The sequence below is a fragment of the Camellia sinensis genome, chromosome 9, assembly GCF_055761805.1.
Source record: "Camellia sinensis isolate YWXY chromosome 9, ASM5576180v1, whole genome shotgun sequence".
In the NCBI taxonomy this organism is placed as follows: Eukaryota; Viridiplantae; Streptophyta; class Magnoliopsida; order Ericales; family Theaceae; genus Camellia; species Camellia sinensis.
In genome coordinates this window covers 28,777,650-28,786,215 of record NC_138969.1, presented here as the reverse complement: position 1 = coordinate 28,786,215, position 8,566 = coordinate 28,777,650, and positions in this window count along the sequence as shown.

The following is an 8,566-nucleotide window of genomic DNA, read 5'->3' as shown; positions in this document are numbered from 1 at the left end:
CTGTGTCCCTGGTCACGGACCTCTGTATTGTGGTTGTCTCCTTCAATGTCAAGGTCAATTGGTCTGCCACTCCCGACGGGAGCGTCATCCCCAATTTTTTCCTGCTGTCCGTTACTGGCCATCTATTCTTCCTTTGTTCCCACAGACGGCGCCAAATTGTGTGAGTGAAAAAGTGCTAGAATCAAGGGCCAAAACAAGGGCCAAAACAACATGCACTTTAAGGCATGGCCAAAAAGTGCTAGAATCAAGGGCCAAAACAACATGCAATATAAGCTAGTGAAGAGGGTTTACACTACAAGTATATTAAGCATTCAAGAGACCACTAAACCAGAAAAATTCAGAGGTATGACATGCCAAATAAAGCCCAAAAACTCACTGAAACATGGTCTATGCATGCAAGAATGAGATGCTCCTTTGATAGGCCATGAAGAGGGTTGTTCTACACATGCAAGATGGACACTCAATATGACAAAACCACCTCTGGAAAGAGGTTATGCAGGCCCTAAAACTCACTGAAAAGGGCCTGAAATGAGGCTAGGAAGCATGCAAGTAAGGGCCCCTTTGTTAGTCCAAAAATGCTAGTAAACAGGACAAGGGGTGAGAGGGTCACCCCTCTCTGATTTTGGTGCTCAAAACAGCATGCTAGCCACTGAAAATCCACTGGATTTCAGTGGCTAAGAGGCCAAACAAAGGCCAATGCAAAGGCTTAAGTTCATGGCTCAAAATATGATGAAATAAAGCATGCAAGGGGGTAGATGACCCCCAACAGAAAAAAGACCTTAAACAAACATGTTAAGAAGCTCAAAATAAGACTTTTTTAGTTTATGACAAAGCCTAAATATGCTTGCAAATTGAGCTAAGATATGAAGCGAAATAAAGACCAAAAGGGGAAATAGGGTGTTACCCTTGTAGCCAAGAACTCCAGCAGCTTTTGGACCAAAAAAAGCTAACCTTCAACCTCTGAAAACAAGCTCCAAGGTGCTTAGGTTGGTGTTGGAGGTGTTAGGCTAAGAGGTAGTGTGTAAAGGGGCAAGAACTTGGCTCTTTTGAGGCTAAAATATAAAGACAAAGGGAGATATATGTATGTATGCTCCAGCCAACTTCTGAACCTTTGCTAATGAGGGAGAGGGTCTCCTTTATATCCAAGAGGGTTCAAAGCTTCTCCAAGAAGCTTAAAACCAAGGTTAAACATCCTCCATATATGGAGGATGCAATATGTGCCTCCCAGCTGGCATAGCTGGAACCAACTCAGTGAGACATGACTGATAGAGGTAGGCCGACCAGCTTCCCAGGTCGTCCGACCAATTCAAAGGGGTCAAGTCCTCAAAAAGTGGTCAGCAGCCCTGATTGGTGGTCCCCAACTCAAAGCAAGCAAGTGGTGTGGTGGGAGACCAGTAATTGTGGCCCAAAAGTGAGGGAGACCACTTACCTAACAAGAAAATTGGCCGACTGGAGAAAAGTGGTCTCCAAGGAGAAAAGGTGGTCTTCCACCCTTGTACCACCTTCCAAACAATGAAAATAGAGTCCATGCCAAAAATGAACCAAGACGGATGAAAAACGAGGGTTCAGGGGCCAAAACGCGCGGCCGGAGGCCCCGAAAACAGGTTGTTAAGCATCGAAAGTGGCGTGTGACCACAAAAGTGGTCTCCCGGGCCACAGTGTCCCTCTAGAGAGAGGAAACAAGGTGTGTGCCAAAAACCAGAGCAAACAGAGAAAGTTAAGCGGTCCTGAACCGAGGCACACGGCCGACGGCTCCGAAAACTGGAAACTAGTCTCCAAACGGGAAAAGCGGCCTACGACCACGAAAAGTAGCCTATGGCCACTGAGAGATGGTCTACGAGACCTCTCCCTCCCTTCGGGAAGAGAAAACAGAACCTGGTTCACAAACTGTGGCAAAACACAAAAGGGGCCCGAGGCTCGGAGGCAAGGCTCTCAGCCGAGACTCTGAAACCTCGAAACGAGCTCAACATGCGCAATCACCGAGCGCTCAATTGATGACATCTGAGTCTTAAGGTCGGTCAAAAATGGGGTGTCTACATTGAGTTTGAGGAAATGTGAGACCTTAGAGTCTAGTGAAGATTGGTGGAAGTGATGTGGGAATGTCTAAGGGAGTGGGAGATCCATATCTTGGTTTAGTGAGAAGAACACTTGTGTGTGCTGCTTAGTGTGTCAAATTGTTGATTAGTGAGTTGGTGGTGGTCTTGTCGACCGTAAGTGTGGTCAGTGTTATGCCATGGTCAGTTGTGAGTTGGAGGCATCATTAGATTGTAAGGAATTTCATGGGTAGATGCTTGAAGTATTATTAGTGTGGTGAACGGTTTGTGTTCTCAAGTGAAGAGTGTACCATTGGTGAGAATTGCCTTGGGTGACCGGTATCCTGTGATCGCCTTTGACCTATTCGGTCTCATGTTGAATGTAAGAGTGTGTTTGCCATCTAGGTGTATGAGTAGAATTTCTATGGAAACAATAGTGGAGTAGTCTATCTTGGGGAGGCCGAAAAGACCCTGAAAGTATGTGGAACGGTGTTTAAAAACCTGTGTCTAGGTGAATGGAGTGGGAGTGGAAAATTTTCGAGTGCGTAGTTGAGTTGATCGGCATCAAGGTAGGTGACACATAATAACTTTAGAATGGTTTAGATGTGGATTGTAAGGTTGAACCTTTGAAAATTTAGCACAGATTTAGCTAGAAGGCAGTGTTGTACCATGGGTTGTGTTTGGGGTGTTGAACCTTGCGTAGGTGTGTAGCTACCGATGTGCGCTTCCCGTGTAAGTTTTTGAAACTCGTAAATCGGAGTAAAGTGATAGCTGTTTGGTTAATGTTCATCTTGGCAATTGTAGTTTAGAAAGTTATGTGTGTCGCATAGTTTCTTTTGGCACTGTGTTTATTTCTAATTGTTGTTGTTATGGAAATGTAATTGTCGCATTTTGAGATCACTAAAGGCATGATGGATGTGATTGGGTGACGGTTGGGATTCACCGGTTATTTGTTGAGGAAGTTAAAATGGGAGGTGATTTCCAGCTTTTGAAAACCTTCATGACTTTTCTATTTCAACTAAAACCCATGGGGTAAGATTTTTTTTTAAAGTATGTTGTAGGAAAAAAAAATATGGCTTTGCTCGAAGTTTATGACATGAAACATTTTGTTGGGAAATGATATGAATTTAAGTGAATTTTGAGAAAATGTACAAATAAGGAAAAGAGTTTTCATTTAAGATAGTATGAACAAATTTCATTTTAACAATTTATGTGATCTTTTGGTTATCGTGTGTAGATGATAACTTGTGTGGCAATGATAATGATATTGGCCGAACGGAATAATATAGTTGTGGTAATCTGTGTTTATGGCAAGGTTGTTATTCTTGTCGATTAACATTGTGAAAATATCATGTTTTGTTGGTTGTGACATCACCGTGTGAGTGATGGGCATCGTTGGGTGACAGTACAGGCTCACCGGTTGTTATGTGGGAAGGGAATTGGAAATAAATGAGAATTGGGTCTTGCTTGAAAGAAGAAAGTGTATCTTGGCTTGTGACCAGTGTAAAATTTTGAACTTCTCTCAGAAAATGTTTTATATGTAAAGAAAAGATATTTACCAAGAATTGAGAAAAAGGATGAAATTTTCTTTTGGGATTGAGTTGTTGATTATTGTACCCTTATGGTCGTAATAGTGTAACCACTTAATTAGTATAGCTAAATCTTGAATTTTGTATATTTGGTTATGTGGATCAATTGGAATTGTTAGCGCTTGTTAGGCCGGGGTCTTGTTTTGGGTCGGGTTTTGTTGTGATTCTTTTTTTTTTTGATTGAGCAACCAAGAATCTTGTAGAGAGAGCTCTATTTTTTTACTTGTTAGAGTGTTGAGCGTTCGGGAGTGTTTGGACAGGTGGTGGTAGATGCCTTGGGTAGGCGTGTTGTGACTTTGGTTGTTGTTGTTGTCGTCTCGTAGGTTCAGTGAGTGGTATGAATCGAGGGGAAGTCTGTGACCCTTGTCCCTGTGTTCTTGACTAACTCGGTATCCTTGGCGTTCCTAGAGTCAGGGTAGTATTCTAATTTTGGTTGTGGCTGGGAGTTGGTGTTGTGTTTCCTTGGTTGGTTGGGAGGTCTTCCTTGGTAACGTGGTTCTCTTTTTGACTCGCTAGCTTTTATTTCAGTGTTGCTAAATTTCGGAGAGGAAATTTCCTAAGGTGGGGAGGTTGTGATGACCGGTAAGTGCTTTGCCTTACTCTCTTGGCATTATGTTGGAATTATCGTTGTGAAGAGGTCGGGTAAGCTTTCGTTGAAAATTTCTTTATTGTAGTTGTTTCAATTCTGAGTGTTCGCTTATTTCAGAAGGTGCGAGATCGGCTCCGGGGTATTGGGAGTGAAGCTAAAGTTTTTCGGGCTAGAAGGGCCAGGGCCGTACGTATGGGGGTCTTGGGCCGCACGTGCAAGGGATCAGGCCGCACATGCGGGAAGTTGGGAGGAAGTGCTGGGTGCACACTGCCTAAAAGGAAGGTGCGTGAGCTAAGGTGCGGGGCAAGCCGCACGTACAGGAGGCCGCTCCGCACGTGCGGGGGTGCGCGTTTTCTGCTTCGATTTTCATGTTTTTTAGCTATATTTTGCTTATTTACTCATTTTCCTCATATTTTCTGATGTTGTCTCTCTCTCTATACAACATTTCTTTACTTTTCCCTCATCTCTCCCTACCCAAACCCTCAAAGTTTTATATTTCTTTTGATCTCAAGAAATCCATTGGGATTTTGGCACTAGTTCCTTATACCAAAATGACGGGCGTGTCGAGGGCTTCGTCTTGACTGGTGGAGATCGTATTCTGGCGAGGTTGATTTTGGAGCTTTGTCTCCTCTTCTCCCTTGAGGTAGGGATTTCTGGAGTTATATACAAAAGTTTTGCTCTTTTGTTGATGATTTAAGAGTTTCCTTCTAGTTTTGATGATTTCAACCTTGCGATTTTAAAAATGTAGAGATTTTCAAAAAGGGGTTTTAAACTTTAAAAATTTTTGGTCAACCATTAAAGGTTTCATCTTATTAATCTAAGGAATGTGTTTTGATTAGGATTTTCACCAAGGAATGGGAAAAATATTTTTTATGTGATGAAGAACCCTAGAATTTGGGGATTTTAGTAAATAAGAAAAATACCTATGAAATTCTTTGTTCTTTTATGTCAAGAGGATGAATGAAAGTAAACTTCATTAATGTTTAGACAAAGGACTATCTGCGTGAGGTAAGAGAAATGAGATGTTAGTTTTTTATAATTGTTAAACACTAGAACATGGATTGTTGGAAAATGATAAATGATTGTGTGCCTTGAATTGTAAGAGTTGTAAAATCTTGGAGAGCTATGTTGGGAACATAACAGATATATTCGTGAAGAGGCTAACTTGTTATGAATTGTTCATGGTAAGTAATTGTGGTTGTTGCTATGAATGGAAGGCATGTGGTTATGTGTGAAATGACATTGCAAGAAATGAATTGAGAAATTGAATATTATGGATCTTGTTGTAGAGATATTTGAAAATAAAGAAATCTTATGAGATATTAATTATTGCGCCGCATTCTCATTTGATATATTATCATTAATGTGCATGAAATGTTAGATGGGTATGAATGTCTACATATATGCATAGATGTAACTTCTTTTTCTTTTTTTTTTTATTGATGGAGAAATATCTTATACTACAAAAGATTTTGAGAGTAGAGATTAGAATCTACATGTTGCATTGGCTTCAATAGAAGTGATTGTTGAAAAAGCATGGATTGTGGTTATGTAATGCCCTAAAAAATAAACCCATTAAATATATATATCATCAACATGCAATGTTAAAAAGGAAACAATTCATCAGAGTCTTACTAATTAAAAGCATTGCATGTAACATCAAATTAAATGCCCTACAGGCTTACATCTTTCCAAGCCAACACTTGGACACAAAAGTATGAGTTCTAACTCAAATACAAATAAAGCCCTAGGCTTGAGTGTTTACATGTACTAACAAATAAAAGCAAACAACTGAAAATAGTCTTCAGAATCCAAGTCCTTCCAAGCTAAGTCCTTGGAGGTAGCTTATCACCTGAACCTGAAAATGATGTTCCCATATAGGGTGAGCCACAGCCCAGTAGAAATATACTAAACCAAATATAAGCATTGAATAAAGCAATAGCATTCAATAAATGGTTAACCAAGATAATCAATTACTTCATTATACAGTTTCATGACATTAATGTCTAAGACACGTTTTACTTTCCAACATTATCAATATGGCTCAGAACCTGGCCAAACTTACAACAGTGAACTATATATATATATCATATTCACATTCTTCCAATGTCAACAAACAGATGAGACTCAGGCTCAAATCAAAACACTTCATACTTCCAATTTGATACACATTTTAGTGCTGTATCAATAAAAACACTTTAATATAAATAAGCACACATAAAAGTGATGCTAATGGAGTCCATCCCTTGTCTCCTCCCAAACAAAATCCGGTTTAGAGGTCCATCCCCTATCTTCCCCTAAACCGTGGAGTACATCCCCTATCTCCTCCCACACAAAACAAAGTATGTAAACACATAACATATACACCACACAATCAATACACATAATGCCTGTATTAATTCAATAGTCAAAATTAATGACTCAACCAATGTGATTAGTTTCAGTTATACCTAATCCACATGCATTGTCTACAACAATCACGACTATCCTCCACTGATAGCCCAAAACAGTTGTTCCTAGACTTGGAAATAAATATATCAACAATTCAATAGGCGAGTGATTTAAATTATCCAACTACACCATTGAATCAATAAATTCCCCAATTTCATGAATTTAACCAAATTCCTCAATTCCCTTAAATCAATTATTACAACTAGGGTTTTTCCCAAAATTATCAAAGTAACCCCAACATATCAAAATACCAAAACTTAGAACAAAACTTATAAAATGGAGTAGGAAATCCCTACCTCGAAGAAAATAACCCGAATGGAGAAGACAGAGACGAATACCCAAAATCCAAAGTGCTCCAAATCGCGAAAAGTTCAGATTAAAACGGAGCCCTCGACTCACACTTTCTTTTTAACAAAGGATCTAGGGTAGTAATACACTCTAAATAGATCAAACCTAAGAGAGAAGGTGAGTAGGGAGAGAGAGAAGTCGGACCTAGGGTTTGGAATAAAAAGAAGATGAAAAAGACTGATCAAAACCCGCTGCTGCTTATATAAACTAGACAGGCTCGCTCGAGCGAAGACATGGTCGCTCGAGCGACCAGACACAAGAAAACCTCGCTCGAGCGAAGAAAAGCTTGCTCGAGCCAAGAATGCAATGCTTCAGGTCTGCAACCCTGGAGCACGCTCGAGCGACAGAATGCTCGCTCAAGCAAGGAACTCGAAAACATACACCTCTCTCGCTCAAGCGAAGAAAATCTCGCTCAAGCGAATAAGCACTGCCCTCAGGTCTATACCAGACGCAGTCGCTCGCTCGAGCGAAGCAAAGCTGGATCGAGCCAGAAGACACAAAATACAACCCTCGCTCGAGCGACCAATCCCTGGCTCGAGCGACCAACCCAAAAACTGGACAACAACACTTGGTTTACGAACCCAACCAACCTGAAACAAACCTGCCCAACACATCCTATAACTCCAAATGAGAAAATGAAGGACGACAACAACAATTATACAACGACAGAATATACGGAACCTAAGTCCGGATACAATAATCAAATGGGAAAAGACCGGGGTTGCTATAGGTCATATAGTTGCACATGGTCAAATGTTAATAAACTCTTAACTATTGGTTGGAAGAACATGGAAATGGTGAATGGAATTGTTTAGTAATGTTGCTGGAATGACTTGAGAATTTTCCATGAGACATGGAGAAATGGTTGCATTGCATATTCATTTGATTTACTATCATACATGGTGTATTTAGATTGAAATCAATTACTTCATGAAAGAGAAATGTATTGCAATAAGAACTACATAAATGTGAAAGGGGTAAATACGTTGGTAAGTCTAGTTAGGGGGTGTAGATGACTTTGATAAGTTGGCCTGAGTGTCCATGGTGAAAGACCAGAAAACCGCGCGAATAGGTGTCGACCCTTCCGATTAATACCGATAAAAATGACAGTTTGGTAGTGCTCGTAGAGTCTACTTGCAGACACCAGCCTAGGGATTTTCAGTGTCGTATTTACCACCCCTATTGATAAAAAGAATTGGAAGTTTTGGAAATGCTTTGGGATTGTAAGTTTTTATTGGAAGTTAGAAATCTTTAAAAAGAGCATGAAATGAAATTTTCTTTAATATTTGCATGGCATGGCATTGATGTTTGCATGTTCATTGAAGTGTTAGCATTACTGTATATACTTTGTTAGAATTCTGTACTGAGCTTTATGCTCACCCCTATGGGATTTTGGTGCAGGTAAAGATGTGGTGATCCCGCTGAACTAATGGCATGGATATTTCTTTGTGAAGAGTAAACGGCTCTCTTATTTTTTGTTGTGAACTTTGTAAAGCCAAAGGCTAAATGTGTAAGGGTCCGAGAGAGCATTTTGTGTAACCGGGCTATTACCTTGG